Source organism: Odocoileus virginianus, chromosome 18, assembly GCF_023699985.2.
Source record: "Odocoileus virginianus isolate 20LAN1187 ecotype Illinois chromosome 18, Ovbor_1.2, whole genome shotgun sequence".
NCBI classification, from domain to species: domain Eukaryota; kingdom Metazoa; phylum Chordata; class Mammalia; order Artiodactyla; family Cervidae; genus Odocoileus; species Odocoileus virginianus.
This window is the reverse complement of record NC_069691.1, coordinates 4,702,685-4,727,835: the sequence shown is the minus strand read 5'-3', so window position 1 is coordinate 4,727,835 and position 25,151 is coordinate 4,702,685. Positions and strand designations below refer to the sequence as shown.

Here is a 25,151-nt window from a genome sequence, read left to right as displayed (position 1 = left end):
GGTCGGGCTGTGTTCCCAGACTCGTTTGTTGTTTGGCCTAAGGCGTCCCACCACTAAAGCTTACAGGCTGTTGAGTGGAGCGAGGTCTCCGTATCAGGGGCCCCAAATATCTGCCTCTGACGCCAGCCAGAGTTCACATAGGCCCCTGCTGTGTCTGCCGTCAGCTCTCATGACTCCAGAGAGAGCTACAGTTGTCTCCCTGCCTCTCTAGAAGACCTTCCACGACAGGTAGGTCTGCCCCAGCCTCCTGTGGAGTCATGGCTGTTTTCCTGGGACCCAGTGCACAGGGGTCCTTGTGTGAACCCCCCGAGGGTAGAGTCTGTATCCCCCAGTCCCATGGAGCTCCTGCACTCAAGCCCTACTGACCTTCACAGCTCAGTGCTCTCGCGGCTGCTCCTGATGCCAGACCCCTAGGCTGGGGGGCCTGCACTGGGCTGAGAGCTCTCGCTGCTGTGAGCGAATTTCTGCAATATAATTGTTTCCCAGTTTGTGGATTTCCCTTCTGGATGATATGGTAAGATTTGGCTATATCATGACCTCCTGCATTCTCATGGTTTCTTCTTATTTCATTAGATGTAGAATATCTTTTTTTAATGGATTCCAGTCTTTTTTAAATTAGTGGTTGTTTAACAGTTAGTTGTGATTTTGGTGTGCTCATGAGAGGGGGTGAACTCAAGATCCTCTTAATCTGTAGTCTTGTCTCCAGCTTGTTTGCAACCAAAGAGGAGGAACCCTCAAATATCTGTAGAGAAGTCAACTCTTCTTGTTATTTTCTAATTTGGCTGTGGCGTGTCTTTGTTGTAGCACCTGAGATCCTCAGCTGCAGCAGGCAGTATCTTTTTTAGTTGCCACAGGTGTGATCTTTAGTTGCACCATGAGAACCCTTAGTTGCAGCATGTGAACTCTTAATTATAGTGTCTGAGACCTAGCTCCCTGACCAGGGATTGAACCTGGGCCCCCTGCATTGGGAGCATGGAGTCTTAGCCACTGGACCACCAGGGAAGTCCTGAGAAGTCAATTCTTTATTAATCCTTGAACACCGAGGTCTTCCTGGGATTGACGTACTGAAGTGACTTTTACTCCTGAAATCCCTACCATCTTTTGTTTGAATTTCAAAGAATTTACTTTTCCCATATGAAAAAATCAGGGGCAAATCAAAAGGAATTTATGTCGTTGATAAATATTCTAAATCCTTCATTGACTGATGACTGCCAAGAGTCAGCAGCAGGTGGTAACATTTCCTTTGTAATCATTCTAATTGTTTGAAATAATTCAGTGTTCTGTTCCAGGGCTGTTTTTGGAGAAGAGGCCTAAGAGAGACAATGCAGATGGGCCTGATTTAAACAGTACTGTTGTTAAAAGTGCATATTATATTTGCTGGTTAAGTTATTGGCAAATTTAAATATATTGTCAGTAAATTGAACTAATCATTTGTTGCAAAGCAGTAATAGCCGCAGCCATTCTCCCTTTAATTTTTGAGAGAAAATACCATGTTCAATTAGTGATACATATGCAACATGCCATATTTTCTTTCTTTTGCACTCAGGGTCTCCAATGTCACAATGTTTCTTTTTTGTTATGAATAGACATCTTCGTGGGCTTTTTTCTTTTAAATTTATGGAACATATGCAGTATCCACTTCACCCAAAGCTATAGAATAATGACGCTATTACTGTAGCCATCTGTCTCTTCACATCAGTGTCTTCCGTGGTTTTATAGTCCAGTCTTAGGGCTCTGTAAGAAACAGTATTGGTTAACATTAATAACTGCCTTCACCCGACAATTTACGTCTCTATTTGGAGGCAGCTCCTGAAAGCATCTTTCCCAGTTTAGGGGCAGGGCTTTGTGGGGAAGGAGGGACGACTGTCTTGAGGGAGATGGAGGCAGAGCACCTATTTTGCTCCACTTGACTGACGCCCAAAGGGAAGGGTGATTCAGTCTCCCACTTCCTATTATAACTCTGCATCTACAGTTTTCCACCTTGACAGGCAGTAACAGTTCCAGCCAATGCTAATTTGGGTAACATCTAAAAGGCTTGCCTGACAAGGCAGATTCAAATTATGAAGCAAACCCCTCACATACTGAGACCTTGTTAGCTAGATTAGTGGTGGATTGGCTCCTTGTGACAGCTTGTTTGCTAGAGGTGAGCTATCTGCATTTTCAGTGCAGGCAGGTTATATCATCATTTAAAGAAAAAAAATAAAGATGTCGTTTTTCTTGTTTGTCATGGACTTCATGTAATATTCCCTCTCGATTTTCTCATTGTTGACTTCAGAAAGAAAGAGCAGCAAGTGTGTACCTCTGAGTGCGACAGCTAATTCTGTTATGGATGAACAGAGGATTGTGACAAAACAGTGGCACAGCTGTCATAGCAGCTGTCACACATTAATCATGACAGTGACAAATAGCATAATTACCTTATCTGGAATTCCTAGCATGCACACTCAGTATGCCCCAATGCCGAGCGAGCATATCACGCATGGTTTAATTAAAAAGACATCAATACAGGTTAGTTAGACAAGGGCTAGAAGACATTGATCCAAAATGAAAATAAAATTATTTGTAGGTTGGTGTTTAGGGACACCCAAAGACCAATTACTTAGCCGACATGATAATTTGAATCTTATTTCCCTAACTGGCCCTTCTCAATGTGGTAAACTGGCTGCTCTGGCCCAAACCAGCAGTCCTTTCTCCTGAAATATTTGATCACCGTTTTTTTGAGCTGCAGCGTGGGTCCTTGGGAGCCATCTTGATGGGCTGTCAATTGATTGAAGGGGCTTTATTGATAAATGTGATTACCAGTGAACAAGTCGCAGCTAACAGTTTTTAACTTGCTTTCCAATCAGGTACTAAGTCAGGAGAATGATATTAAAATTGAATAATTTTTGTTTTATTTGGAAATTCTTCTTAAGTAAAGAATAAAGGCAGAGGAGACTGATTTTAAGCCTAGAAATGATAGTGTCTCGCATGTGCTGTGTTTTAATATGTATGGCTGTATTCATGTGCATATATGTGTCACATCAGTATGTATAAATATGCACACATGCCAAATATATGTATATTTTTGCCCCCACCCCCACCCCCTGATATTTTAAGCTCAACAATTCATTGAATTCACTGATTGAATTCCTGGTAGCTAGTTCTTGAATTGCTCTGAAGCTGCCTCGATGAAATATTAATGAATCAATTTCCATAGACACGGACTCATTATCTTCTGGGATGCCACTGGAAAACACAGTCCTGCCTGCGGTGTCCTTCCACCTGCCTGTGACATGATTCAATTTTCTCTCTCTCTTTTTAATTAAATAAAAATATAGGAAATTTTTGATAACTGTAGAACAGACATTTCCATTTCTCTTGATAGGCACCTAAAAGGAGGTAAACCATTTAAAATACATTTATATTTCACTTAAGTGATATATTGAAAAGTGAGTCCTGGAAATTAAAAGAAGGTGGCCAGTTTAGTTCTGTGGTCTCTGTAATGCCCTTTGGAAATGAGGGAACTGTTGTTCTCAGAACAATCTACTTGGAAAATGTCTGTATTTTAGGAAACTGGAGTGAACCATCTAATTGTTTACAAAGTTATCAACTTTAGAAAATGTTACTAAACACAAATACTTGTCATGTTAATTTAAGATTGATGGAATATAGATGGAATTATTCAGACTGCGTCTACAAAATGCCAAAACAGCTTGTTAGAACATGAAAAATTCAGGCAAGTAATGATTAACTACACACAATATAAATAGCTGGTTTTAGGTATTTTGTGGTTTGTTCACTGAAATTGACTGGTTTCTTAAGTCTTATGCAAGTCACGCCAATAAAGCACATTGAACTGCAATTATATCAAACAAAGTTTTTAGTTTCCTTCCTCACCATTCATTCTGTTTCAGTGAAGATTATTGATGCCTGCTTTGGGTACCATCAACACCTACTTTATAGAACTAGAAAGTCCACTGGTAAATGGTTGCCAGCATTGTTTGATAACAACTAGGATTATGTTCTCAAATTCAGTAGCTTCCACCATTTTGATATAGAACCAGTGGTATATTTGAATGTCATGTGATCTGAGGACAATGTTACCTTTTCAATATGTACATATTGTATAACCTGAGAATGGTATTATTGTTTCAGCAAAATTTTTTTAAGAGAAAATGGGAAAGCACAACCCTGACCAAGGATATCTTCTCAATACTGAGGCGAGGAAAGTATTTTATCTTTGAGAGGAACTCTGGCTCCCCATGGGAAGCCCACTTGGCTCCCCTTCTCTATGGAGCTGATCTGATTCTGTATTCCAGATCTGAAGAATGCCTTGTAGTAGCCCCTGGTTTGAAATAGTTTGAGGAAAGCTATAAAAAACACAAAAGCATCTACACACACCAATTTTTGCATTTCATGTCTAGGTACTGGTTAAGATGGGTAGCCCATGTGTGGACACTTGGTAATCAATCCCTCAAGTACAGAAAAAGGTCAAAAATGATCTGGAACTGCTCTCAGAGGCTGGACACCATTCTAGATCTTTAGTCTCTAAATCTTTCTTGGGCTCCTCTTGAATCTAGCGGCAGAAACAGGTTTCTTGAGAATGAATCTAAGGTTTATTTATTCCACTAGATATTCAAGGGGATTTTAATGAGAAAGAATCAATTTTACGTCATCATAAAAGAAAGTAAGAGCAGTTTTAGCCGCCTTGATCAAACTTTTAAGATGGAATCTCCCTCTCTTCCCTGTACATGGTCGTTTTTATTTTATGGCATGTATTTACTAGTGTGAAAGTGAAAGTTTTAATTGCTTCAGTCATGTCCAACTCTTTGTGAACCCATGGACTATAGCTCCTCTGTCCATGGATCTCCAAACAAGAATACTGGAGGGGGTGGCCATTCTCTTCTCCAGGAGGTCTTTCCAACTAGGGATTGAAACTGGGTCTCCTGCATTGCAGGCAGTTTCTTTACGATGTGAACCATGTACATTGCTGCTTTTTATGTGGAATTATCTCAGTACACTGTAAACTCTTTGAAGGTTGATTCTGTACTTGATTCTCCTTTTTCTTCCTTATGGAACCTAGGATTGTGCCTGCATGTTGTAATTGCTGATTAAACATACACATAATAAATGACAACACCTTGGCTTTGATAATTAAAACAGAGGCATGGGTTTGCTTGAAAATGTTCAGGCTGTTTCTTGAGTTTAGCATATTGCTTGACTGAAAGCTCTAAGAACGTCAGTGTTTATTTTTAAAATAAATTTTCTTCCACATACTCTTCTTAAGATGGCTTGATTTCCTTCCTCCCTTCTGCCTGCTAGTATAAGAACTGACCTTTTATAGAAAGGTTGGATTGATTTCCATTGGTTTGAATGGAGTGGGATATTGATCCAATAGCTGAGATACCAGCAACCCATTTTCTTCTCTCTCAAACTTTCATATCTCTGATCTTCCCTGACCTTGAAGGGTAAGTTACCTATATTACACATACCTGTTTTACATATCATATGATGAAACATTCCCAATTGTCCTTTGCCATGTAAACTTGCTCCACAATGAAATTCATTGGGATGGCGTTATCCAACTTGAGTGAATTGATACAAACAAAACTTTGTCTCTCTGCACCCCATCACCCTTTGGATCTTTTACTCTCTATGTCTCAGAATATTTCAATAGCACTTCCTCTGTCCAGCAGTGACAATCAGCAGGCTTTCCGTGTAAGAACTAGCAGGAGCAATTGTGTTTATCTCACTGACTAAGAGGTTTCCTATTTATCTTCCCTGAGGTGGTGCCCATGTGGCTGTCCTGATATTGAGCAGCTGGACAGATTACACCCTGGAGCCACATCTGTGGACACATAGATCAACACCATTTTCATTGCCTTGGTGCCCAAGAAGTTTATCTTCTGTCAGTGAGATTTAGTACTTTCTTCATGGATTGTTAAGGCTTTCTTTTGTCCTGATGTTTCCTTTCCTCATCCACCTTATTTGGTTTCAAGCTACGTTAGCATAATCTGATCAGGATTATTAACAGCTGATTTTTAGTTTTTGTTTCCTTCCATCATTAGTAAGGATTTTCAGTGGGACTTTTGTAGAGGAATCTTGACTAGTAAAACATATAGCATGAGTGTCTTGCATAGAAAGAAAATGACTTTAATTCCTAAGTATACATCTAATAGGATTGGTTTTATATATGGTGTCTAAATGCATAGTAAAGACATTGTTCACAGGACTAATATTTTTGCTGATGTTGCTTCAGTCAGAATGTAATCCCTCAAATCTCTGTTAGGATCTTTTAGCTTACAATACACTTTCACTAATGCTTTCTACCTAGACTTTCAACAGAGCCCTGAAAGACAAAAGGAAGGATTTTGTTATAATGCTCAGTTTTATACATGGAAAATAAAAGTTCAAATAGATGAGAAAATCACAAAGTCAGCTGTGAAGCCAAGACTCAAATCTGGGAAATCATATTTGCACCTCAACTTCTCCCCACTTAACTTCAGTGTCTCCTCCAAATAATTCTCCCTATGACTGTCTTTTTTACTTTGTCAGGCTTTCTCTCAACTGTTCTAATAGCTGATAACTTTTCCCTTGCCAAATTCTGTGACTTTGCTGACTGAATTATAATAGAAGATTTAGGTTATGCAAGTTACCTATCCACTTACTAAAGCCAAAAAAAAAAAAAGGTGAGACCATTCTTCAGAGTATTGATTACTTCAATAGTTTCTCATCTGCCTGCATATTTGAATTACCTGAAGAACTTTAAAAATAAATAATGATGTCTGGATCCAACCTCCAGAGAGTCTGATTTAATTGTTCGGGAGTCAGAGCCCAGACATGGGATATTATTTTTTAAAGCTCCCCAGATGATTCTGATATGCATAGAGTGTTGAAAACCACTGGGAAAATTCCGTCTCTTCACCCCTTTTTGAACCCATTTCTTTATTCCCCCCCCCCCCCCACCAAATTTTCAGAAACACCTTGTTTTCTCAAAATCAGAATTTTGCATCTTGGACAACATTAGTGGTGACACTCCAAATTTTAGAGTTTAAGTGAATCTGTATACCTATATGTGTACTTACTTTGGCTAGTCTAGGAGGAGAAGTCACGGAGAAGGCTGTTTGGAAATCGATTATGAGCTAGAGACATTTTGTGGCATAAATTTATACCCCCTAGAATGTCAGCCCACATGTCCCCCCAGCACTCCTGCCCCAGGGTAGTGATTTGGTCTGTTTTCGTAAGTGCTCTTTCCCTAGCATGTTAAACAGTGATTGGCTTATAGCCCTGTGAAAGTTGATCAGTCCTGACAGATTCTTTGCAACCCCATAGACTGTAGCCAGCCAGGTTCCTCTCTCCATGGAATTCTCCAGGCAAGAATACTAGAGTGGGTAGCCATTCCCTTCTCCAGGGGATCTTCCCAACCCAGGGATTGAGTCCAGTCTCCCGCATTGCAGATGGATTCTTTACCGTCTGAGCTACCAGGGAAACCCTGGCTTATAGCATACATTAAATAAATAGTTCAGTTCAGTTCAGTTACTCAGTCGTGTCCAACTCTTTGCAACCCCATGGACTGCGGTACGCCAGGCTTCCCTGTCCATCATCAACTCCCAGAGCTTACTCAAACTCATGTCCATTGAGTCAGTGATGCCATCCAACCATCTCACCCTCTGTCATCCCCGTCTCCTCCCACCTTCGATCTTTCCCAGCATCAGAATCTTTTCAAATGAGTCACTTCCTCATATCAGGTCGCCAAAGCATTGGAGTTTCAGCTTCAATATCAGTCCTTCCAGTGAATATTCAGAAGATGGACTGGTTGGATTTCCTTGCTGTCCAAGGGATTCTCAGGAGTCTTCTCCAACACCACAGTTCAAAAGCATCAATTCTTCGGTGCTCAGCTTTCTTTAAAGTCCAACTCTCACATCCATACATGACTACTGGAAGAATCATAGCTTTGACTAGATGGACCTTTGTTAGCAAAGTAATGTCTCTGCTTTTTAATATGCTGTTTAGGTTGGTCATAACTTTCCTTCCAAGGAGCAAGTGTCTTTTAATTTCATAGCTGCAATCACCATCTGCAGTGATTTTGGAACCCCCAAAAATAAAGTCTGTCACTGTTTCCATTGTTTCCTCATCTATTTGCCATGAAGTGATTGGACCAGATGCCATGATCTTAGTTTTCTGAATGCTGAGCTTTAAGCCAACTTTTTCACTCTCCTCCTTCACTTTCATCAAGAGGCTCTTTAGTTCTTCTTTGCTTTCTGCTGTAAGTGTGGTGTCATCTGCATATCTGAAGTTATTGATATTTCTCCTGGCAGTCTTGATTCCAGCCTGTGCTTCATCTAGTCCAGGATTTCTCATGATATACTCTTCATATAAGTTAAATAAACAGGGTGACAATATACAGCCTTGATGTACTCCTTTCCTGATTTGGAACCAGTCTGTTCCATGTCCAGTTCTAACATTTGCTTCTTGACCTGCGTACAGATTTCTCAGGAGGCAGGTCAGGTGGTCTGATATTTCCATTTCTTTAAGAATTTTCCAGTTTGTTGTGGTCCACACAATAAACATTACCAGGGAATATTTCCCCAACATTTCCCTCACTCATTCTGAACAAGAGCTTAATAGACCCCATTGCAGTTTCCCTATGTTAGAGGAATCACAGTTTTGGTTCCCGCCATCTCATACTGTTTCTCTGCTTAGAAGACTTGCCTCCCCATCTCTTCACGTCTAAATTCCATCATTCTTTAAGGCCTAGCGTTAGTAAAGTGTCTTCCAAAAGGCTTTCTGATTCTTCTTTGAGCTGTTATAGGCAACTATCTGTGCTTCCCTGATAGCTCAGTTGGTAAAGAATCCTCCTGCAATGCAGGAGACCCCGGTTCGATTCCTGGGTCAGAAAGATGTGCTGGAGAAGGGATAGTCTACCCACTACAGTTTTATGGCCTGGAGAATTCCGTGAACTATATAGTCCATGGAGTTGCAAAGAGTCTGACACAGCTGAGCGACTTTCACTTTTTTCAGGCAATTATCTGTATTTTACTCATCACAGCTACTTACCGCTACTGATCTTATATACATTACAGTTATTTATGTCTTCACTGTTCTGCTGCTGCTAAGTCACTTCAGTCGTGTCCAACTCTGTGCAACCCCATAGACGGCAGCCCACCAGGCTCCTGTGTCCCTGGGATTCTCCAGGCAAGAACACTGGAGTGGGCTGCCATTTCCTTCTCCAATGCATGAAAGTGAAGTCGTTCAGTCATGTCTGACTCTTAGCGACCCCATGGACTGCAGCCTACCAGGCTCCTCCGTCCATGGAATTTTCCAGGCAAGAGTACTGGAGTGGGGTGCCATTGCCTTCTCCAAACACTGTTCTTCTAGTCATGGCCAATTTCTATTTGTATCTCTTTCAATACCTATAGAAAGCTCTCAGTATGTTTTTGGATGGTTGCAAATACTTGTTGCAATCCCTGTTGCTTCTGGTATGTATGTTAGATTCCTATGTTATACTCTAACAAGAGGTTAAATAGCATTTTATAATGTTTGATTTTGTTTTATACTTTGCATTTTAAAAAATATTTCCATATGCAGTATCTTATTGGTTCCTCAACATAACTCTGAGGAATGAAACAGATAATATTACAAATACAGATGAAAAGAAACTGAGGCACAACTACTTTAAATGACTTTTCAGCGTCACACCATTCAAAGGTAGAGTGCGGATGGAGTAGCTAATTTTTCAACTCCTAATCCATGCAACTTCACTAAAGAGCGATGTGTTTTCCCCCAAGTTGGGTGTGCTAACTGGCATAGTTTGTTTTCATTAACTTCCGTAGGTCCACCCCTCCAGCTGAGGGGTGGGTGTGTGTTAGTCGCTCAGTCATGTCTGACTCTTTGCGACCGCATGGATGGTAGCCTGCCAGCCTCCTCCGTCCATGGGATTCTCCAGGCAAGAGTAGTGGAGTGGGTTGCTGTTTCCTTCTCATACAACTATGTGTGTGTGTGTGTGTTAGTCACTTGGTCGTGTCCGGCTCTTTGTGACCCCATGGATTGTAGCTGAGTTAGCAAACCTCAATTCTCATCATAAGTTGTATGTGGAGGGTGTTTGTATTGTTTGTGATAGAAATCTGTTTTTGGGCAGAATACAGTCCAGAAAGGCAGTTCTTTGTCCTTGTCGATGTCTTGTGCATTATATGTTCTTGCTCCAGTGTGTCGTGGCTTGTTTATTTTCCTTCATGTAAACTTCACTTTGTTCATTAGATCAAAATCATACTGGAAAGTGGGATAAATGTTTGTAACATCCTAAGTAGGTGAATGACTAGGCAGTGAGAAGTACCACATTGGAAAAAAAACAAAAACACTAGAAAAGGAATGAGAACCCAGTCTTACGTAGCTTCCCAGTTAATATTCTGTGTGTATTTTTTAAAAAACATTTAAACTCAAACCCTTAGCTATTCAGTTTCTAAATACCAGTCAACAGCATGAGCACAGGGGGCAGGGATTCCTTTTAATCATATATTTTAGTTCAAAGAAATGATTAAGAATCTAGATTAAATGACCTGAGGTTTTATTTTTTCTTAAATATATAACACATGCATGAATGAAAACATCAGTCTAATTTTTTGAGTAAGACTCACCATTGATTTATCCAAGACAGAACTAAGCAATAGTTTTTGACAGAACAAGTGGTATAAATTGCTGTTCTTAGTATGATCTAAATTTAATCATTACGTATTTTTAATGATAATCCGGAGCATTTTGTTCAGTTGCAAGTGCACTTATTTTCCAAGAGTGGAAATGAAACATTGTCAAATACTCTGGAATGAAATAAAAGTGTATTTTGGTTTCCATAAGATGTAGTTACATTGAGAGTTGTGCTTGACTGTAAAGGATAAAGTAGCCTTAGGGATTTTTTTTTTTCCATTTACATAAATACAGTTCAGGGAATATTACTAATGAAGTGGATGTGGGGTCACCTAGCCACCTTAGGAAAAGGTTACTACGTTATTTTAAGTAGCCCATCAATCATTGTGAATTAATGTCATATTCTAGGTGAAAGCACTAATCATAATAAATTCATTTTGTATTCATGAGGGTGTCAAATGTACACCCATAGGAGTCCCATGTCATTTGTCAATATGGAAAGAAAAATTTAAATATGACCTGTTTGCCATCTCTTTGCTATGGCTTATACTCAGATGCATGTTGTGGTGCTGATGGACATGTGATGCATGTGGGGGAAAGCTGGAAACTTCTCTAAGATTATTGGAAATGGAATGAAATCTGTGTCAGGAATAATGACCTGAGGCTGCTGGCTGACATTTCCATGTCCTCCAAGGAATGCCAAAGGGTCAAGTGGGTGCCTGAGGGCACAGCTGTAAATGGGAATTCATGAGCCCACAACAGAGCTGCCTTGTTTAATTCCCTGCTTCCAAATTCTATGTCTACCTCCCATTTAAGACAATGATGTGGTGTCATTATTACCATAACTTTACCTATTACCAAATCAACATAAAACACTTTTCTGAGTGGTTTCTAGACCTTGATAGTTCCCACAGAGCATTGGGCATGGTGCAGGAAAGGCTTTTTCTATTTCTCCCTTTACCCTTTGTTGGGAGTATTGAAGAGAAACCTTCTTCTCCTCACTGAATCCATCTCCATGGGAAAAGGATTAATAGAAATGGCAGATGGTTAAAAGAGCGAGTGTCTAACACACAATTAGAACTACATCTCTACTGGGTAGAATTACTGTGTTAAGTGACTTGCTGATATGATTTTTTATCGTTGTTGTTAGTATTGCTGATATTATTATCTCCATTTTAAAGAAAAAAATTAAGCATAGATTGGCTAAATAACTTACTATGGTTATATAGCCCAAAGTGGTAGAGTTGCCATTTGAACCACTCTTCTGCCCCTCTGTAATTAAAATAGTACCTACTACATGTGAGGGCATGGTTTTAAAAATTAAATGAGGCCAGGGATCTAAATTTCACAGAAGAGTAATTAATGTTAGCTAATATGATTAAATTGTATGGTTTGGAGTAATTCCACACACACACACACACACACACACACACACACACACACTGCCCCCAGCACCTGTCTCCACCTCATCCTAAGTTTTTCCTTTGGAAAGAAGGAAAGACATGGGACTTGTGGCTTCCTTTTTAGTTTGTTCTGATTGGCTCTAGTACCAAGATAACAATTTTTCATAGTCAGGGATCCACCTCTCCTCAAGAGGCTCTTCCTGCCACCATGCTCAGGTTATTTCTGGGCCCTCTGATGTTCAGGTCCTATAGAAAGTGAAAGTGAAAGTCACTCAGTCGTGTCTGACTCTTTGTGACCCCATGGACTACATAGTCCATGGAATTCTCCAGGCCAGAATACTGGAGTGGGTTGCCTTTCCCTTCTCCAGGGAATCTTCCTAACCCAGGGATTGAACCCAGGTCTCCCACATTGCAGGCAGATTCTGTATCAGCTGAGCCACAAGGGAAGACCGTCAGGTCCTATCAGTTCAGTTCAGTTGCTCATTCGTGTCTGACTCTTTGCAACCCCATGGACTGCAGCACGCCAGGCTTCCCTGTCCTTCCCCAGCTGCTGGCGTTTACCTAAACTCATGTTCATCGAGTCAGTGATGCCATCCAACCATCTCATCCTCTGTCATCCCCTTCTCCTCCTGCCTTCAGTCTTTCCCAACATCAGGGTCTTTTCCAATGAGTCCGTTCTTTGCATCAGGTGGTCAGAGTATTGAAGCTTCAGCATCAGTCCTTCCAATAAATATTCAGGACTGATCTCCTTTAGGATGGACTGGTTGGACCTCCTTGCTGTCCAAGGGACTCTCAAGAGTCTTCTCCAACACCACAGTTCAAAAGCATCAGTGCTCCAGCACTCAGCTTTCTTTATAGTCCAACTCTCACATCCTTACAGGACTACTGGAAAAACCATAGCTTTGACTAGATGGACCTTTGTTGGCAAAGTAGTGTCTCTGTCTAGGTTGGTCATAACTTTTCTTCCAAGGAGCAAGCATCTTTTAACTTCATGGCTACAGTCAACATCTACAGTGATTTTGGAGCCTAAGAAAATAAAGTCTGTCACTGTTTCCATTGTTTTTCCATCTATTTGCTATTGAGTGATGGGACTGGATGGCATGATCTTCATTTTTTGAATGTTGAGTTTTCAGCCAGCCTTTTTACTCTCCTCTTTCACTTTTGTCAAGAGGCTCTTTAGTTCCTCTTCACTTTCTGCCATAAGGGTGGTGTCAGCTATGTATCTGAGGTTGTCTGAGGTCCTACGTCTAGAATTAAACAGTTCTCTGCACTTTCTGTAACGCCTTAAAGGTGGCAAATGGAGGTTGCTGGTCCTGCTTTGAAGCCTCTGAACCCTGGAGGACTTGACTTCTCACAAAGTTTCTCTATTTTTGGTACCAGGAAAGAATCCTCTTGCTTTTTAGAGTCCTCCTGCTTTTACCTTGAAGCCTAAATGGATAATTTGGACCCTGTGAAATTCATTTCTCTCTTTTCATCACACTTTCTCTTCCTTTCCACAAATAACTCTCTTTGATGAAATAAAGACAGACTTGTATAAGAAGAGTAGGACTCAAAAACAATGGAGCTTAAGAACTTCACACTGCAATCCTAGGAACGCTTTTATGCTCACTCCCCTTCCAAAGATTTGATAGCAAAGAACTCACCTGAGACAGTCTATGTGTAAGAGTCCATTTCTCTAGCAAAAAGGTACTATGAAGTATTAGATCAAATGAGAGGAAGTACAGTTCAAAGGACTTGTTGAATGGCTAGATATATGATTATTAGTTCTTTTTAAACTCCACTTTGCCACTGAAATATCTAAGTGGCTTTGGTCAAGATATGTATTCATGCTGTTTCCCAAGAAGGTAGAAATTACTCTCACGTTTGTGAGTATTCAAATCCCATGTCATACTCAGTTGACCTTCCCTGGACGCTTTCCTTGGCTGCTGGAAACTTAAGTTTATACCTAATAATTTAAATCTTAATCATATTCTGATTTTATTAGTCGTCATTGTCTAGTCCTAGATTGCAAGTTCTTATAAAGTATGGCATATGTCTTAATTTAAAAAGCAATCTGGTGTGATAGAGAGAACACTGAAATTTCTCTCAAGGGTAGTATAAAAGTTTTCAAATGGGGAAGTAACTTCATCAGTAGGTAATAAATTGCAGGAATTTTTGATTGACACCAAGATTTCTATCTGGGGAGACTGGAATATAACATTTATGCAACACATTTTGAATAACTTTTTTTGAGGGATGCAGACATTGCCTTTGAAAATATTCATTGCGTTGTTCATTCTCTTTATGATATGTAAATGTCTAATGGTCAAGGAGGATGCTGGTGAAAGGGCTCTCTAAACAGTTTCATATATTTATGAAAAGAAGATGAAGCAGAAAGGAATTAGATATCTTATTCAAGCCAATGCTTAAACTTCATGGATTAGCTCAAGCAAAGAATAATTTGAATAAAATTTCTCTTTTATTCATTTCATATAGGCAGCCCTTTTACTGGTAAATTCTAAGAATCAGATTTCTCGATAACAAATCTTCAATATATCTTAGAGCATCCAGTTAAAGCACAAATTTTATATAAGATTACTGATTTTTTTTTTAAACTAATACTTCAGAGCAACAGTTCTTACCTTTTGGTAAGTTATATATTGTACCAGTCAAAAACTGGAAGAGAAAGGATAACATTCTCCATGAATTTAGCTAAAGGTATTTTTATGAATACAGTATTTAAGGGGTGTGGGCCTGATTTAAGGTGACCAAGAACAGAGGGTGAAGCATGCTGAGACTGGCAACAGTGGAAAGCCTTTACTGCTTCCAACTGTAAATGGGCAAATGAAAGGAATGCTGTTTCCAGAATTGGGGAGGAAGGTATGCATAGTAGGAATTATGATCATAGAGGGATGCTGACACTGCCAACATCATCTACAACTGAGGAAATGAAATCTTGGTGATACGCATGGCATAAAGAAGTGTGAATTACTTAATGATTCTGAACCCTTAAATAACGTAGCAAAAGAGTTTAAGAACCTAAGTACAAAACTACCGAAAACCAGAGTGGAATATTGAGCAGTTTCATGGGCCCGAGGAAATAAAAATTTAATTTCAGTCTCCATCAGCCACATTTGGGCCCCTAGAGAACTATATCCTAAGAATGAGTATGAACCAGATGTAGACCAAAGTTTATAAAAACTGCAACCAAGCCTGGACTTCTGACTAGATTAAGGTAATTATCCAGAGAATAGAGTAAAAATTCTCTGGAGTAATATAAAATCATCTAGAACCTCTACAATTAATACAAAATGTTTAGCATTCAATAAAATTACCAGCTATACCAAAAAGGTAATCAGGGGAAAAGGCAAATGAGCCATTTATCAGTGTTATCAAACACACATGTTTAAATAATGTATTAAAATGCTGGAAAAAATAAATGACAAATGGAAAATGCACCCAAGAAATGGAACTCAAAAGCCAAGTGAAAAATATAGAACTGAAAAATGCAGTAATAAAATTTAAGAACCAAATAATGACTTTAACAGCAGATTGGAAGAATTAGAAAAAGAAAGCATTAGTTAGAATAGGTCATTAGAAACTACCCAGGTTGAAGTATGGAGAGAAAAGTAATGAAAACTACAGAAAAATTAACAAGATATATGAGATATTATATAATTGTCTAATATAGATAAAATTGGAATCCCAGAAGAGGAAGAGGAGGAAAATAGGCAGAAGCAAGATATAGGATATATATGCAAAGAGCCAACTCGTTAGAAAAGACCCTGATGCTGGGAAAGATTGAGGGCAGGAGAAGAAGGGGGTGACAGAGGATGAGATGATTGAATTGCTTCACCAACTCAGTGGGCAGGAGTTTGAGCAAGCTTTGGGAGATAGTGAAGGACAGGGAAGCCTTGCATGCTGCAGTTCATGGGACTGCAAAGAATCAGACATGACTTAGCAACTGAACAACAACAACAATGTATAAGAGGAATAAATTGAGAATTTTCCAAAACAGATGAAAGACCTCCAAGCCATAGATTTAAGAAATACTACAAATTCAAACCAAAATAAATACAAATAATTTAATTATACCTACCACATCTTACTAAACTTGTTGAAGGCCAAAGGCAAAGAGAAGATATCAATGGTAACCAGAGGGGAAAGGGGCACATTACCTTCAAAGAAGCAACAGTAAAACTGTTGGCTGACTTTTCAATAGAAAAAAATGGAAGCTGAAAAATAATGTGATGGCTATCTTTAACAGCATATTAAAAAACAGAGACATTACTTTGCCAACAAAGGTCCATCTAGTCAAAGCTATGGTTTTTCCAGTAGTCATGTATGGATGTGAGAATTAGACTATACAGAAAGCTGAGTGCCTAAGAATTGATGCTTTTGAACTGTGGTGTTGGAGAAGACTCTTGAGAGTCCCTTGGATAGCAAGGGGATCCAACCAGTCCATCCTAAAGGAAATCAGTCCTGAATATTCATTAGAAGGATTGATGCTGAAGCTGAAACTCCAATACTTTGGCCACCTGAAGCGAAGAACTGGCTCAAGGGAAAAGACCCTGATGCTGGGAAAGATTGAAGGTGGGAGGAGAAGGGGACAGCAGAGGATGAGATGGTTGGATGGCATCACCAACTCAATGGACATGAGTTTGAGAAAGCTCTGGAAGTTGGTGATGGACAGGGTGGCCTGGAGTGCTGCAGTTCATGGAGTCACAAAGAGTAGGACACAACTGAGTGATGGAACTGAACTGACTGATCTTTAACAGGCAAGGGAAAAAATATTCTGTCAACTTAGAACTTTATACTCATTGAAAATATCCACAAAAATGATAGACATTTACAGACACACAAAATTGAAAGATCTAATTTCCATCAGATCTGCATTTATTGAAATACAAAGAAAGGTCTTCAAATAGAAAATTTGAAGTTGAAAATGAATTATAGACAGGAATGAAGAGTAGGAGTAAGTGAAAATATGTAAGCAAGTGTATTTATGTCATCTTAACAGAATAAGACTAATGTCATTTGTATATCTAAAGTGAAGTGAGTCGCTCAGTCTTGTCCAACTGTTTGCAACTCCATGGACTATGCAGTCCATGGAATTCTCCAGGCCAGTGTACAGTATACAGGCCCGTATAACCATTCCTTTCTCCAGGGAATCTTCCCAACCCAGGGGTTGAACCCAGGTCTCCCATATCGCAGGCAGATTCTTTACCAGCTGAACCACCAGGAAAGCTATTGCAGAATTAAGATACATAGCAACGTTAAAGAAAGGGATAAGGAGGCAGTTGGAGTTGAAATGATCATAATATTGCCTGGGAACTGGTAAAATTAATAATTCATGTTCAGTTCAGTCACTCAGTCGTGTCCGGCTCCTTGCGACCATGAATCGCAGCATGCCAGGTCTCCCTGTCCATCACCAACTCCTGGAGTCTACTCAAACTCATGCCCATCGAGTTGGTGATGCCATCCAGCCATCTCATCCCCTGCCGTCCCCTTCTCCTCCTGCCCCCAATCCCTCCCCCATCAGGGTCTTTTCCAGTGAGTCAACTCTTCGCATGAGGTGGCCAAAGTATTGGAGTTTCAGCTTCAGCATCAGTCCTTCCAGTGAACACCCAGGACCAATCTCCTTTAGGATGGACTGGTTGGATCTCCTTGCAGTCCAAGGGACTCTCAAGAGTCTTCTCCAACACCACAGTTCAAAAGCATCCATTCTTCAGCATTCAGCTTTCTTCACAGTCCAACTCTCACATCCATACATGACCACTGGAAAAACCGTAGTGTTGCCTAGACGGACCTTTGTTGGCAAAGTAATGTCCCTGCTTTTTAATATGCTCTTCATGTTAGACTAACATAAATGAAAGGTCTGTGTCCTAATTTATAAGGCAACCATGAAAATAATAGTCAAATATTTCATTATTATTTAGATAATTAGTAGATGAGGAAAAGAGAATTTAAAATATGGATTAATCCAGAAAAGAGAAGCTAGGAGAGAATATAAAAAAAATACAAAATTGCATGGAACAAGTAGAAAACAATAAGATGGTAGATATTAACCCAAATTTATTTGTATTTATGTTAAATGTACTAGAAATATTTTTCAACTGAGCTAAAACAATATTGTTTATAGAGCCATTGCATAAATATAATGACACTGTATGGTAGAAAGTAAAAGAATGGAAAGATATATACCATTTAAACAGTAACCAAAGGGAAATGAAGTGTAACTATATGAGAATCCAATAAGGATTGGACTCCTGTTGGATAAGAAGTATAAGAAGCATTATTACAGATGAGAGACATTTAATGTTGATAAAAAATAATATACCAGGAAGCTAGAATCTTTAATTTATATCAATGGTATCAAAATACATCAAGAACTAACCAAAAAGAAACAAAAACCACAGTTAAAGGGTAAGACTTTATTTAACACACCTCTCTCATAAATTAATAAATTAAAAATGAGTAATAATATCATTTTTGAAATTTAAATAGATGTATTTTCTGCTTGTTACTTATATAATATCTATTATCAATACTATCATCATAGTATTTTGACCTGAAAAGCATGACTAAAATATTAATCTGGGGGATGTCCTTATCAAAGAAATCCTCTTACAACAAATATTGACATTTCCCTTGTAAACAAACCAAACTATTGAAAGGCTTCATATTGAAGTTTTCCTTAATATAACCTTTTAGTGAGCCTGTGTTTTAAGATATAGCAATGAAAAATCTTTTCTCTCTGGTGTTTGTTGTTAAATATAAATACTTCATTATAATGGGAAAACAGAAGATATTTCAGAATAAGTGATGATTACTCTCAAGTATTCTTATCTGTATACTATGAGTATGTTGTGTGGCACACATACATACTGCTTATCTCACTTATCATTTATGTTTACCTGTGTTTTGATGGTATATGTAATACGGTGATTGTTAGCACTATGAAAGTTATACCTTGAAATTCTTTTGGGTTTGAATTTTGTTACCTCTTTGGGTTGTTACAGTTTTATTCATAATTTTAATTGTTGTCATAATTATGCTTTCAACATAATAGATGAAGTGTCAGTAAAGAACATATATAGACTTAATGACAGAGAATATGTTCTTTATTCAAAAATATATTTAAATTAGTGACCATTAGAGTGAGTGCCATATGTTATACGATGAATTCTGAAATGACTTGTAGCCCTGGTTTTATGATGCCCTAGCATACCTTCAATTAGCTTAAGGGATGTGAAGACCTGTAAAAAATTCTCAAAGATAATTTATGTTAAATTCACTTTAATTCCATAAATATCATTCAGCATGTTTGTGCTAAATGACATAAGAGGGGAGGGTTATGAATTTCAGAAACATTGACAGGTTTTAATACAATGGTAAAAGGTATATTATTACACAACCAAGGGATATAATGGACTTAACGTCTTTATCCTTCCAGAACCTTCCCTTCTATTTCTGGCTATAATATAAAGATATGCTTAATACAGTGATGTGAAGTCACTCAGTCATGTCCAGCTCTTTGTGACCCCATGGACTGTAGCCTACCAGGCTTCTCTGTCCATGGGATTTTCCAGGCAAGAATACTGAAGTGGGTTGCCATATCCTTCATTCAACATAATTAAGCCCCATGAAGGCTAATGAGGTCTGTCTACATTTTCTGAGTAAAGCTATGATTGAGCGATTGGGGGATACATACATTTACTTGATGATAAAATCAAGATTGTGATTCAAAGGAATTAGAAATATATCAAAGTATGAAATACTTCTCTTACTATAAAAGAAGAGAACATTATGAAATTATCATTTTGCAGAAACAAAATTTTGTTTCTATATTAATAATTAAATTCATTCTTTAGTAGGGTTTAAAGGCTTTCAAAGATACCTATATATATGTCTTGAAAACTCAAATATCCATTATCCCTTAAATATTTCTGAGTAAAGAATATCTTCTGTGGCTTTCATTTTTAAACATGTATGTAAGTTTATCTGGCAGTTTACTTCTTTGCTGTTGGAACTACACATGGTTAAGATGCCACAGATTTAAACAGCAGCAAAAAAATTAAACACCATTAATGTAAAATTTCTGATACTTTAGTGAGTAAAATACAGTAAGTTCTAAATATGTTTCTTGTTTTTTATGTGATTTTAAACCCATAATGTTAAAAGCTACATAATCAAGGCAATACCCTAATGTCTTTTGTTGTTTAGTTGCTAGGTTATGTCCAACTCTCGTGACTCCATGGACTGGAGTCTCCCAGACTCCTCTGTCCATGGGGTTTTCCTGGCAGGAATACTGGAGTAGGTTGCCATTTCCTTTTCCAGGGGATCTTTCCAACCGAGGGATCAAACCCGCATCTCCTGCATTGGCAGGTGGATTCTTTACCCCTGAGCCCTAATGTCCTTCAAGATTATCTAAGCCATGGGTAGCAAAGTTTTCCTGTATAGGGTCAGATGGTAAATATTTTTGACTTTGAAAGCCATACCATCTCTGTTTCTGCTACTGAGTTTTGTCAGTGTAGCACAAAAGCAGTGGTAGATATTACATAAATGAATGGGCAGGACTGTGTTCCAATAAAACGTTATTTTTGAGAACAGGTAGTGGTTTCTGGGTCATATTTTGCCAACCCCTAAAAATCAACAACATTGGTCAGTTATTCATTAATCACTTACTATATGCCACGCCCTGTGCTAGGCATGCATGCATGTTCAGTTGTATCTGACTCTTTGCAACTCCATGGACTGTAGCCCGCCAGGCTTCTCTGTCCATGGGACACTCCAGGCAAGAATACTGCAGTGGGCTGCCATTTCCTCCTCCAGGGTATCTTCCAGATGCAGATTTCAAATTCATGTCTCCTGCATCTCCTGTATTTGACTTGGTTCCTGCCCTCAAAGGACTTTTAGACCGGTGAGAGTGTGCTGATCCGTGTAGTGAACAAGTATAGTGCGCTGGGCAACATGACAAATACAGAGGCAGACAGGGAGGAAGAGAAAGCAAGACAGAGAACATCCTTAATTTAGGAGCATAGTGAAAAGTTTTTCAGGTACACACACAAAAAAAGGAATTGGTGTTTGGAAAGAGGAAATTGTATACACATTACAGAATCCTAAAAGAGTTTGGTGAGTTTGAATGCTAAATAATGATTTAGTATGGCTGAGGTGCAGTATGTGAAGTGAAGTCGCTCAGTCCTGTCCGACTCTTTGTGACCCCATGGACACCAGGCTCCTCTGTCCATGGGGTTTTCTAGACAAGAGTACTGGAGTGGGTTGCCAGCAGTTTAAGAGGTGGCATATAGGAAAAATGAGAGTAGCAATATTGGTGATAGGTAGGCTCCTTAAAACATGCCTGCTAAGGGAAACAGAGGATGAGATGGTTGGATGGCATCAGCAACTCGATAGACATGAGTTTGAGTAAGCTCTGGCAGTTGGTGATGGACAGGGAGGCCTGGCATGCTGCAATCCATGGGGTTGCAAAGAGTTGGACACGAGTGAGTGACCAAACTGAAGGACACTTGGTTTCTTGCTAGGGCAGTGGGGAGATGAAAGTGTTTTAACTTAGAAGAAGGATAATCTTATTTGTGTTTTTGAAAGATATTACTGGCAGTTTTGGGAACGTTGCAGCAAGGAAAAAGCAAGGAAACCAAATCATGGAGTGTGTATATTGTGGTCAAAACCCTAATTATAAGGGTTTGAATCAAGATGAGATCATTGTGCACATAGCATTTTGTTCAGTATGTTTTCCTACCAGGTCTTACATTTGTCAGAGAAGGAAGCATTAATGCACAAAGTGATTGAAATCTTTCTAGGGTTACTCAAAGAAAATATTTTATTGTCACATGTTTTAAAATGTTAATGAAAATGTGTCCAGGATTACATGGTTGTTTCTTATGGTATTTATAGCACTTAGCAAATCATAAAAGGTGGTTTTTAATCTCAGTTTTACCACTTAGAGGTGTTAAGGCACACTTCTTAATTTGAGCCTCAGTTTTCTTTTTGGATAAAATTCACAGTTTTTCTTTCAAGTTTTTTGGGAAGAATACCTTTTCTTCCAAGATTATAGGGAAAAATACATTAATGATCATGAAATTATTTTAAAGCTATCATTTTATCATTCAATGGTAAGTTATTATCACAATATGGAGAAAATATTGGAGAAAATTGATTACTCTTGATCCCCTTATCTACAAGAACTAGAGCAGAGATCAGAGATTATTAATGTGTTGGCAGGAATGCACACCTCCCACAATTATAGCCAGCTCAGAAAACCAGCCCCATGGAAAGGGAGCCCAAAGGAACCCATGAGATTAATGATCCTTATAAAATGGCCCACCCTGTGCTTCCAGGCTCCTAGCATTTTATATGTGTGAGTGCACACATGTATGCACTCCCACACATCACACAGATGCACAATGCGTTTAAAATATCATCCTTCATGCTCAGTCTCATTATTAATGCTGTTTGCAGTCTCGATGGATGTACGTGCAACCTAAGTGTTTGATATGTAGCTAGAGTGTCAACATCTTCTTTTCTATTTGCAGTAACTATTTGACCCAGCTCCCCTAGTACACACACAGGCACACGAACAGACCACAACATACACACTATAGCACATACACAAAATACAAATAAAACTCACACAGAACCCATAATGCACACAATGCATTGTGTTGTTGGAAGAGAGTGTTTGCTATGACCAGTGCGTTCTCTTGGCAAAACTCTATTAGCCTTTGCCCTGCTTCATTCTGTACTCCAAGGCCAAATTTGCCTGTTTCTTGACTTCCTACTTTTTCATTCCAGTCACCTGTAATGAAAAGGACATCTTTTTTGGGTGTGTGTTCTAAAAGGTCTTGTAGATCTTCATAGAACCATTCAACTTCAGCTTCTTCAGCATTACTAGTTGGGGCATAGGCTTGGATTACCGTGATATTGAATGGTTTGCCTTGGAAACAGAGATCATTCTGTCATTTTTGAGATTGCACGCAAGTACTGCATTTCAGACTCTTTCGTTGTCCATGATGGCTACTCCATTTCTTCTAAGGGATTCCTGCCCACAGTAGTAGATATAATGGTCATAGTTAAATTCACCCCTTCCAGTCCATTTTAGTTCGCTGATTCCTAGAATGTCGACATTCACTCTTGCCGTCTCCTGTTTGACCACTTCCAATTTGCCTTGATTCAGGGACCTAACATTCCAGGTTCCTATGCAATATTGCTCTTTACAGCATCGGACCTCACTTCTATCACCAGTACATCCACAACTGTGTACTGTTTTTGCTTTGGCTCCATCCCTTCCTTCTTTCTGGAGTTATTTCTCCACTGATCTCCAGTAGCATATGGGCACCTACCGACCTGGGGAGTTCCTCTTTCAGTATCCTATCTTTTTGCCTTTTCATACTGTTCTTGGGATTCTCAAGGCAAGAATACTGAAGTGGTTTGCCATTCCCTTCTCCAGTGGACCACATTCTGCTGGACCTCTCCACCATGACCCGTCCGTCTTGGGTGGCCCCACACGGCATGGCTTAGTTTCATTGAGTTAGACAAGGCTGTGGTCAGTGTGATTAGATTGGCTAGTTTTCTGTGATTATGGTTTCAGTGTCTGCCCTCTCACAACACCTACCCTCTTACTTGGGTTTCGCTTACCTTGTGGGGTATCTCTTCACGACTGCTCCAGCAAAGCACAGCCGCTGCTCCTTACCTTGGATGAGGGGTATCTCCTCACAACTGCCCCTCCTGACCTTGAACGTGGAGTAGGTCCTTTCAAGAGGAGAGTGAAAATGTTGGCTTAAAACTCAACATTCAGAAAACTAATATCATGGTATCTGGTTCCATCACTTCATGGGAAATAGAAGGGTAAACAATGGAAACAATGACAGACTTTACTTTCTTGGGCTCCAAAATCACTGCAGATGGTGACTGCAGCCATGAAATTAAAACATACTTGCTCCTTGGAAGAAAACCTAGACCAACCTAGACTCCACATTAAAAAGCAGAGACGTTACTTTGCCAACAAAGGTCTGTCTAGTCAAAGCTGTGGTTTTTCCAGTTGTCATGTATGGATGTGAGAGTTGGATTATAAAGAAGGCTGAGCACTGAAGAATTGATGCTTTTGAGCTGTGGTTTTGGAGAAGACTCTTGAGAGTCCCTTGGACAGCAAGGAGATCCAACCAGTCCATCCTAAAGGAGATCAGTCCTGAATATTCATTGGAAGGACTGATGTTGAAGCTGAAACTCCAATGCTTTGGCCACCTGATGTGAAGAACTGTCTTATTAGAGAAGTCCCTGATGCTGGGAAAGATTGAAGGCAGGAGGAAAAGTGGACCACAGAGGATGAGATGGTTGGATGGCATCACCGACTTGATGGACATGAGTTTGAGTAAGCTCCGGAAATTCTATTGACAGGGAAGCCTGGCGTGCTGCAGTCCGTGGGATCAGAAAGAGTTGGACACAACTGAACAACTGAACTGAACAGCAGGCTTATCTATCCACATAGCAGTTTCTTTATAAGTTACAGAGACATATTTATAAAGAAAAGAATTTTAAAATTAGGAGGCACATCAGAAGTTAGTCAACCCAGTCTCATGGTGTCATGCTCATGCTGTTTCTACCCTATAGTGCTAATGCTAAGAATAGCAAGTTTACCAGTAACATTAATGATACTGTTTTGGAAGTCATCTATGATAGCTTATAAATGTATTGAAGGCAAATGGTCAGGTTGATATGGGTGCTCTGTACATAATATGTCTGCTCAAGGACAGATATAAAATTTATTAAAATATAATTTGTGGTAATCATAGAAAAATTGGAAAAATATACAGTGGTAAATTAAAAATTAAAAGCATAATTAATCTTACTGCATAGAAACAATATTGTTCTGGAAGTAAGTTCTTTGATCCAAAGGACATGTGTAGTTTCAATGCTTTCAGAACATATAACACAGTTGTTTTCCAGAACATATATGCAAAGATATACTCCTCACGGAATTGAGCATGCTGCTGCTGCTACTAAGTTACTTCAGTCGTGTCTGACCCTGTGCGACCCCATAGACGGCAGCCCACCAGGCTCCCCCATCCCTGGGATTCTCAAGGCAAGAGCAGTGGAGTGGGTTGCCATTTCCTTCTCCAATGTGTGAAAGTG

At 39.3% G+C, this 25,151-nt stretch overlaps 1 non-coding gene across 1 annotated transcript; it reads right to left on the bottom strand.

The window, feature by feature from the left end:
* Window positions 1-929: 929 nt before the first annotated feature.
* TRNAW-CCA (transfer RNA tryptophan (anticodon CCA)) lies at window positions 930-1,002 on the bottom strand. The gene has a single exon. It is a non-coding gene; the product is annotated as a tRNA-Trp (tRNA).
* Window positions 1,003-25,151: the final 24,149 nt, after the last annotated feature.